This window comes from Coenobita brevimanus, chromosome 1 (genome assembly GCF_032717465.1).
Source record: "Coenobita brevimanus isolate Jiangsu-jjx chromosome 1, ASM3271746v2, whole genome shotgun sequence".
NCBI classification, from domain to species: domain Eukaryota; kingdom Metazoa; phylum Arthropoda; class Malacostraca; order Decapoda; family Coenobitidae; genus Coenobita; species Coenobita brevimanus.
Genome location: NC_136954.1, coordinates 66698947 through 66707714, shown reverse-complemented (window position 1 = coordinate 66707714; position 8768 = coordinate 66698947). Strand labels below are relative to the sequence as shown.

Genomic DNA, 8768 nt, shown 5'->3' with positions numbered 1-8768 from the left:
TAATCTATACTATATGATAATTAATCCAAGGCTGTGCAAAACTTAGGAAAGTCTGTGTGTGTGTGTGTGTGTGTGTGTGTGTGTGTGTGTGTGTGTGTGTGTGTGTGTGTGTGTGTGTGTGTGTGTGTGTGTGTGTGTGTGTGTGTGTGTGTGTGTGTGTGTGTGTGTGTGTGTGTGTGTGTGTGTGTGTGTGTGTGTGTGTGTGTGTGTGTGTGTGTGTGTGTGTGTGTGTGTGTGTGTGCGTGCGTGCGCGCGCGCGCGCATAACATTAAGCAAGGTTGTGTTTGTGTTTGAAACTGAAGGAGGTAAGAATACATTTGGGGGTGCGCGCGCGCGCATAACATTAAGCAAGGTTGTGTTTGTGTTTGAAACTGAAGGAGGTAAGAATACATTTGGGGGTCCACTATTTCTCAGCCAAGATTTAAACAAAAACACATTAAATTCCAACCTTCATATATATACAGGTAGGAAGGAGATAAGAGAGGTTATAGGTTCAGCAGTTCATTCCCTCACAGTTCGAAAAGAGAGAGAGTATAGTGAAGGTGAGGAGAGGGATGGGGACAGGATGATATGGTGGAATGGAGTCGAGAGATGTACGAGTGCTGGAGATAGGAGAGGAGAATAAGTTGAGGGGAGGGCAGCAATGTAGTAGGGGACAGAGCATTATGGAGATTTGTTTTTGTCCACCCCTAAAGGATTAAGGAGTCTGGCCACAGACAGCTAGATTATATCAAGGCACTGGAGGGCAACATCACATGGTGACTGACAGAGGATCTGCGCAGTTATACAAAAGACCCTCTGTCCCTTCAAAGAGTGAATTTCAGAAGGGCATTTAACTCTGCAATCCACTGCGTTCACTTTCCAAGTAGCCCTTTCCGGCACATGTGGTGCTGGGTGTCCAAAATTAGACACACACAGAGTCCTCCATGTATACATCCAGGAAGAGCCATCAGATCCACTAGCCATCCAAAATGGCCTCCGATCGTCTTGGGAAGGCGGTGGATCCTGTAGCGAGTGGAAAGGGGTTTAGTAAGATTAATATAGTCAGTTTAAGTTTAACAAACTACAAACTCGAACTTGTTTTCAATGACATGGGATTTCACAGTGCAAATCCCTGGCCCCAAACACGCCAGTGACTGTGGCTGGCAACCATTATTTTCCACTTTAACACAACTATTGTTTTAGTCTGTTTGCAACTTGCTTGGCCTAAGAAGCTGACAATCATGACTAGTGTCATATGTGCTACTGTTTATACAACTGGGCAGTCAAGATAGAGCAAAGGCATTTTTGGGGAAAGTTAAAGTGAAAAATTATATCCAGCCTCCATACAAATACTGCACTGTGAAGTACATTCATATCAACACAAGGATTATATCAATTACAATACCATAATAAAGTCAGTATATCACACCACTCATGTTCAATCATAGGATATACCACAGTATCCTTCTGTCCTTCCATCCTCTACTGTCCTTCATTTTTTCCTCGTGCTTCTGCCCTACGGGTGACTTTACACCCCTTCTTTCTTTCCTTCATTCTTTCCTCTTCCTTCTGCTTCTTCCTTTCTTTCTTTCCTTCATTCTTCTGCCTGTGGGTGACTACACTGAGTGACAAGCCAAATGGTTGCCTGTACACCAGGAAATCATTTACTATGCTGGGTGGTAACCGTATCACTAAATTTTAGCACCTGGTGGTTTAGTGAGTAATTAGCGCTCCAACTGGATTGAGCTGGTGAAGGTTTATATCCAAGGAGTGGTTGGGGTATATTGCTCACATAATGCCACTCAGGAATGAGTGAGGCTGGTCACTCTCATCTTTGATGTCAGGACGAACTTGCCTAGCCCCGGGCTCCTACGCTCCTCATGGGGCGATGTAAGATTGAATGATGATGATGTACAGTATATAATATGCCACACACATCTTCCAACAGCCTACAGTATATCATTTACCATATGCAATGTACATAAATGGCACTGATTAGATGGATGTGCAATGTGTCCTAAAACGCCAGGTCTTGGGAGGGGGGGGGGGGCTAGGTTTACGACTGGAGTTGAGAAGACTGAACGGACTGTAGTGTATTAGTGTTGTGATGTGGAGGGGGAGATTGAAATGGTCTGGCCCTGTGGAGAGGATGGAGGATGACAACTGGGTGGAGAAAGCGATAAGTGTGAATGTCGGGGATAGTTGCGAAAGACAGGCCCAAAAAGACCGAGGACAAGGTCAGAGTGTGATCTCAGGGATTAGGGACAATAGGAAGGCTGCCAGATTTTGAGCAGCATGGAAAGCAGCCATTAGGTGACCAAGGCCAATGCATGCAGGCATGTTGGAGCCTTTATGAACGATACGACACGAAAACCTGAACAGTATTTTGAAACGCATATAGCAAGTCTTCACAATGCAAGTCACTGGCCCCAAACACGCCAGTCACTATGGCAGACAACCATTCTTTCCACTTTAACAAAACCATTATTTTAGTTTGTGGTTCATTTAGCTTAACAAAGTAACAATAAACCTTCATGATTAGTGTCATTATAGTGCTGTGTTTCTACACCTGGACATTCTAGATGGAGCAATGGCATTTTAGAACACAGTTAAAGTGAAAAATAATATTCCACCTCCCAATAAATATTGCCATACCACGTTGATTACACCGCTTCCCGTCCGATCAGCGAAGTTAAGCAACGTTGGGTCTGGTTAGTACTTGGATGGGTGACCGCCTGGGAACACCAGATGCTGTTGGCATCCCTACGTGTCAAGTGAGGTTGGTGGAGGATTAGTGCCCCTCCCTGTAAAACAATTAACTCTAAGCCCTTGACCACCCCGTCTGGGATACATGGCGTCTGGCAATGAATGAATGAAAAAATATAGAGATGTACCGATACCAAAATTTTGACTGATACCGATACCACAAAATTGGACTGATACCAATACCAGTGCACTGGAGACCAATGTATCAGGCTGTTGCCCATACTCGTGCGACTTTCTTTTTTTCGTTTGTCATTAAACTACTATGCACCATGTACTCAAAATAATATGATACTAAATAATTGGATATTACCAATAATTTTTTTTTTATCCCTATAAAATATTCAAATTCTATTTAACAAAATAAATTCCAGTGAGTGACATGCTACGCACTTATTCCTTTTAAGTATCATAGTATCAGCAGAAAATCAGCCGATACCGATTCAGATACTCTAAACATCGGCCGATACCACCAGTACCGATACATCGGTACATCTCTCGTGAAATACATTCTGTTTACCTGTGGTACGTGATATCACATACCACAGGCTACAGTAAATAAACATTTACAGTATATCAATTACCATATACAGTATATCAATTACCATATACAGTATATCAATTACCATATACAGCTTATCACATTATACAGTTAATCACAACATACAGCATACCACATACAGCACAAAATATCATCATATACATCACAATCACATTCTGGACTACTTTGTCCATCCATCGACCGTCATCGTCTCCGCTTCAAAATCCTCCTTGTCTCATTTAGACAGCAGTCGATCTCTTATCTGGCAAAGAGAGAAGGAAATCAGATAGGTTCAGGGGGCATGGAGTGGATAGCAGGATAAGGTTCGGGGTGGGGGTGATGGGTGGGGAGACAGGTAGAGGGAAGGGCAAGTCTGGTTTTGGGTGGCAGGGCAAAAGGTTGGTTAGGCCATCAGGTTCCGGAAGAGGGCAAAAGATCGAGGTCAGGTCAGGTTTTGGGGGAGGGGCCATTGCGTACTGAATCGGGCATAGGTCCGTGGTCCGGGTCAGTTCGGGCATCGGTCCGTGGTCCGGGTCAGTTCGGGCATCGGTCCGTGGTCCGGGTCGGTTCGGGCATCGGTCCGTGGTCCGGGTCGGTTCGGGCATCGGTCCGTGGTCCGGGTCGGTTCGGGCATAGGTCCCTGGTCCGGGTCGATTAACCCGTCACGTCCCAAGGTTTTCCGCACCTCCGACATCCCCCAGTCCCGAGGTATTTTCGATTTTTTTTTTTTTGGCTAAAACCTTCGCTTTTGGTGAGAAACATCGAAAATTCATAGAGAAATCGCTCACCTGAGGTTTAAAGTGCCCAATCCAGGTAGGAGTTCCTCCTTACCTGAGTGGGTTTTCTAACATGCTGTCACCAAAGAAAACGAGTTCTATGGGAGGGTAACTATTTTATCCATTCATAAACGGTATTTATTTATTTACTTGGTACGAATGTATATGTAGTATGACAGTATATTGGTTTTCAAGCAGTAATAAAGGCATTATAAGCATTGTTTCACTCACTAACTAATCACCATACCTGACCTATTTTTGCCACACTACCTGATCATTATTTCTGGCTGTTTCTTCTTCTAATGCTATGTAAACATTGTCCTCCACATTGTCATCGATTGGGGAATCACTCTGGCCCTGAATAACTTTACTAGCCAGGTCACTGGTAACAGGTCCTTTGCCAAGACAATGGTGTGAGGGGGGGAGGGGGGAGGTTATGCAGTGTAAGGCATTGTCCCTGCTTGGTATCTTGTACAGGAATAGAGGAAGGTGTCCCGTGTATACATACGAGAAATCACGTGCGAAAATTGAAAATTGTGCAAATTAGGTACCTTGCAATTGCACGACGTACTGGTACGTCGCCGGGACTGGCAAATGCAAATCGTGGTGACGTACCCATACGTCGTCGGGACGGGGCGGGTTAAGCCGGGCTAGGGAAGGACGGGGAAGGCCGGGCTAGGGAAGGACGGGGAAGGCCGGGCTAGGGAAGGACGGGGAAGGCCGGGCTAGGGAAGGACGGGGAAGGCCGGGCTAGGGAAGGACGGGGAAGGCCGGGCTGGAGTAGGACGGGGAAGGCCGGGCTGGAGTAGGACGGGGAAGGCCGGGCTGGAGTAGGACGGGGAAGGCCGGGCTGGAGTAGGACGGGGAAGGCCGGGCTGGAGTAGGACGGGGAAGGCCGGGCTGGAGTAGGACGGGGAAGGCCGGGCTGGAGTAGGACGGGGAAGGCCGGGCTGGAGTAGGACGGGGAAGGCCGGGCTGGAGTAGGACGGGGAAGGCCGGGCTGGAGTAGGACGGTGAAGGCCGGGCTGGAGTAGGACGGGGAAGGCCGGGCTGGAGTAGGACGGGGAAGGCCGGGCTGGAGTAGGACGGGGAAGGCCGGGCTGGAGTAGGACGGGGAAGGCCGGGCTGGAGTAGGACGGGGAAGGCCGGGCTGGAGTAGGACGGGGAAGGCCGGGCTGGAGTAGGACGGGGAAGGCCGGGCTGGAGTAGGACGGGGAAGGCCGGGCTGGAGTAGGACGGGGAAGGCCGGGCTGGAGTAGGACGGGGAAGGCCGGGCTGGAGTAGGAACGTGAAGGCCGGGCTGGAGTAGGACGGGGAAGGCCGGGCTGGAGTAGGACGGGGAAGGCCGGGCTGGAGTAGGACGGGGAAGGCCGGGCTGGAGTAGGACGGGGAAGGCCGGGCTGGAGTAGGACGGGGAAGGCCGGGCTGGAGTAGGACGGGGAAGGCCGGGCTGGAGTAGGACGGGGAAGGCCGGGCTGGAGTAGGACGGGGAAGGCCGGGCTGGAGTAGGACGGGGAAGGCCGGGCTGGAGTAGGACGGGGAAGGCCGGGCTGGAGTAGGACGGGGTAGGCCGGGCTGGAGTAGGACGGGGTAGGCCGGGCTGGAGTAGGACGGGGTAGGCCGGGCTGGAGTAGGACGGGGTAGGCCGGGCTGGGATAGCATTGTGTGGTGTCAGGTGGGGTAGGATAATATTTTCCAATATTTTGTATAATATTTTTCAATATTATACAAAATTATAGCAAAAGTTAAATCCAGAACTTCACACCCAAGACTGGACAGAACCAGCAACCAGGCCACACTAATCTCAATAACCTAATCTATAATCTCTAAACCCCATTATACCCTCCCTTCCTCCTAGCTTAACTCTTTTCCTAAACCTCACAAACAAACACACATTAAGCCAGACTTCATACTTGCTAGCAACCTTTTAGTCAGCTCTGCCGTTTCAAACTTCAGGAAATAGATACAGTCCTCAGTGTAAGGAATATCTATTCCTTTTAGTTCGTAAAGTCTCTCTGAAGCAGATTAAAATTCTTACTAGCAAGCATAAACTAAAAGATACTTCTCTTTTTATTGTCTCCATCACAGTCTCCATGCTGCAGTCTCCAAGCTGTTAAAAAAAAAGAAAAAAAGTGCATTTTAATTGTCAAGAGTGAATTCCGTCAGGGGTGGCCACAAACAAATCGCCTCCACATCGGCTGGAGCGTGACCTCATGGATGACAGATTGAAAAGGGAGGCTGGCCAAGATCAAGCAGTGTGGAGTGCCGCCATTAGGTGACCAAGGCCGACGCACGCATATTCGAGCCTTTATAAACCACACAAAAAAATTAATCTAAGACTATATGAAACTTAAAGAACGTCAAGGGACTGAATAGGGAGGTTGCCAGAGATCAAGCAGAACGGAGATGGACTGAACAGGAAGGCTGCCAGAGATCAAGCAGTGTGGAGAGCCGCCATCGGACTAAGGTCAATGCATGCATGCTGGAGCCTTTATAAACAACAATATAACTGAAGATACTGGAGATGTGGTGGCAATGATATTAATGGGTTATACTGTATGCATAGGAGGGTATACACAGGAGTATACTGATGTTACTGGGTTACATGTTATGCAAAATGAAGTATGCATACGAGGGAATATACACAAGGGTATACAGATATTACTGTTATATCTTACGCATAAAGTGTCCTGGGTTATCTTTTATGCATAAAAGGGTAAACAAAGAGGTATACTAACATTCCTATCCCCCTTGGAGGAGGATGGCAGCCTGCAGTTCACAGGGTTCATGTGGAAAGGGACCTTAAGTAATGGGCCTGTCAATCTATCTATATTTATACTATTTATCAGTCTACCTATCAATACTAAAATCTGCATCTCAAATATTTAATTTTTTGCAAGTCAATAAAGCCCAATATCTAATATAAAAAAATTAAAAATTAATTCCAAGCTGAATATACTCATCTGGCGGTAGCAGAAGTATATCAATAACTTACGTATCGTGTGTTCAGGTGTATATACCCTTAATTTAAGTGTAATGATGTGTATCTTACCTTTTAGCAGACACTTACACCCCTTTTCAATCTTTGGCCAGACAGATGGACAGACAGACAGCAGCATCCTCTCCTCCCAGACCATCATTCGATCTTCAAAATACTCCAGCCCTTTAAGACAACCTGAAAAGAAAAGGTATTAGACAAAGGAGTTCAAGACACTAAAGAATATTTCAATATTTATAAATGTTTCAGATATCATTATCAGCTGTACTGGAGGTTTTAAAATACTATGAAGTGTATTCATGTGTATATACCATTAATCAAATGTACCTTACCTTTTAACGGAGACACTTACACCCCATTTCAATATCTGGCCAGACAGACAGACTTACAGTAGCATCCTCTCCTCCCAGACCATCATCCAATCTTCAAAACACTCCAGCCCATTCTTTAGACAACCTGAAAAGTAAAGGCACTGGATAAAAGAGTTGAAGACACTAAGAATATTTAACTGTCTATTTCAAAATGTTTTGGTCATCATTTATTATCAACTGTACTGGATGTTTTAAAATACTGTACAGCCTCCCACATCCGAATGAAATTTCAAATCCATTTCAAACTATTTTTTTCATGCAATAAGGAAGGGTGATATCTGAAGAGGTTGTGTAGATCTGATATTAATCCTAAGTGTTTAGTGGAAAGTTTATAGAGAAAGGAAAGAACTTGTATGCAGCCTTCATGGATTTGGAGAGCGCATATGACAGTGGATAGAGAAGCAATGTGGAAAATATCAAGAATAAATGGAGTAAATAGGAAGCTGTTGAATGCCGTGATGAGTATGTAAGAGGGTGCAAAGACTGTAGTGCATATGTATGGTGGACTGAGTGAATTTTTCAATATGAATGTTGGACTGAAACATCGATGTGTCATGTCTTCATGGCTGTTCAATCTGTATAAGGATGGAGTTAATAAAAGAGAAACAAGGTAGGGCAGTGGATGATGAAGCGGGCTAACGAGAGAGGGCAGCGTTTGGACTCTTCCTGTTCTGTTTGCAGATTATACAGTATTAAGTGAGGATGAAGGGGAACTGCAAGGCTTGGCAAATGAGTCTGGAAGAGTAAGAAACTGTATGTAAAGATGAAACGGAATCTGAAGATGAATGTACGGAGGAGTTATGGTCTTCGAGAGAAATGAAGTCATTGAAAGTACGGTAAGGTTGGATAACGGGGAAATGGAAAATCTGAGTGCATTTAAATAGGTAATGTGATGAGTAAGGATGGAAGTTTGGAGGATGATGTGCTTGAAAGGGTACAACAAGGGAGAAAGGTTGCTTTTTATTTAAAGCAATAGTAAGAAATAGAGAAGACAGCATGGAAGTAAACGTCACTGCATGATGGTATTGTGATTCCTACTCCAACGTTTGGAAGCAATAATTGGACTTTGTTGGAAGGATACATGTCCAAAATGAGTGCAGTGGAAATGAATTATTTGAGAGGAGCATGTGGAGTTACGTGGAGAGAGACTGACAAATGAGAAGTGAAGGAACGTTGTGGTGTGGATGTTGATGTGCTAGAAAGCGTTAGAAATCCTTGAGAAATACACTGAGGTGGTTTGGCCATGTGGAGAGGATGCAGAGAGAGAGAGACTTAACAAGGAGAGTGTATGTGAGTGACGTGGAGGAAGGGGGAGGGAGACTGAGGATAAGATGGAG

At 45.8% G+C, this 8768-nt stretch overlaps 1 non-coding gene across 1 annotated transcript; it reads left to right on the top strand.

Moving 5' to 3' along the window:
• The first annotated feature begins 2623 nt into the window (after window positions 1-2623).
• Window positions 2624-2742, top strand: LOC145415029 (5S ribosomal RNA). Its single transcript, XR_013899990.1, has one exon. It is a non-coding gene; the product is annotated as a 5S ribosomal RNA (ribosomal RNA).
• The last annotated feature ends 6026 nt before the right edge of the window (window positions 2743-8768 follow it).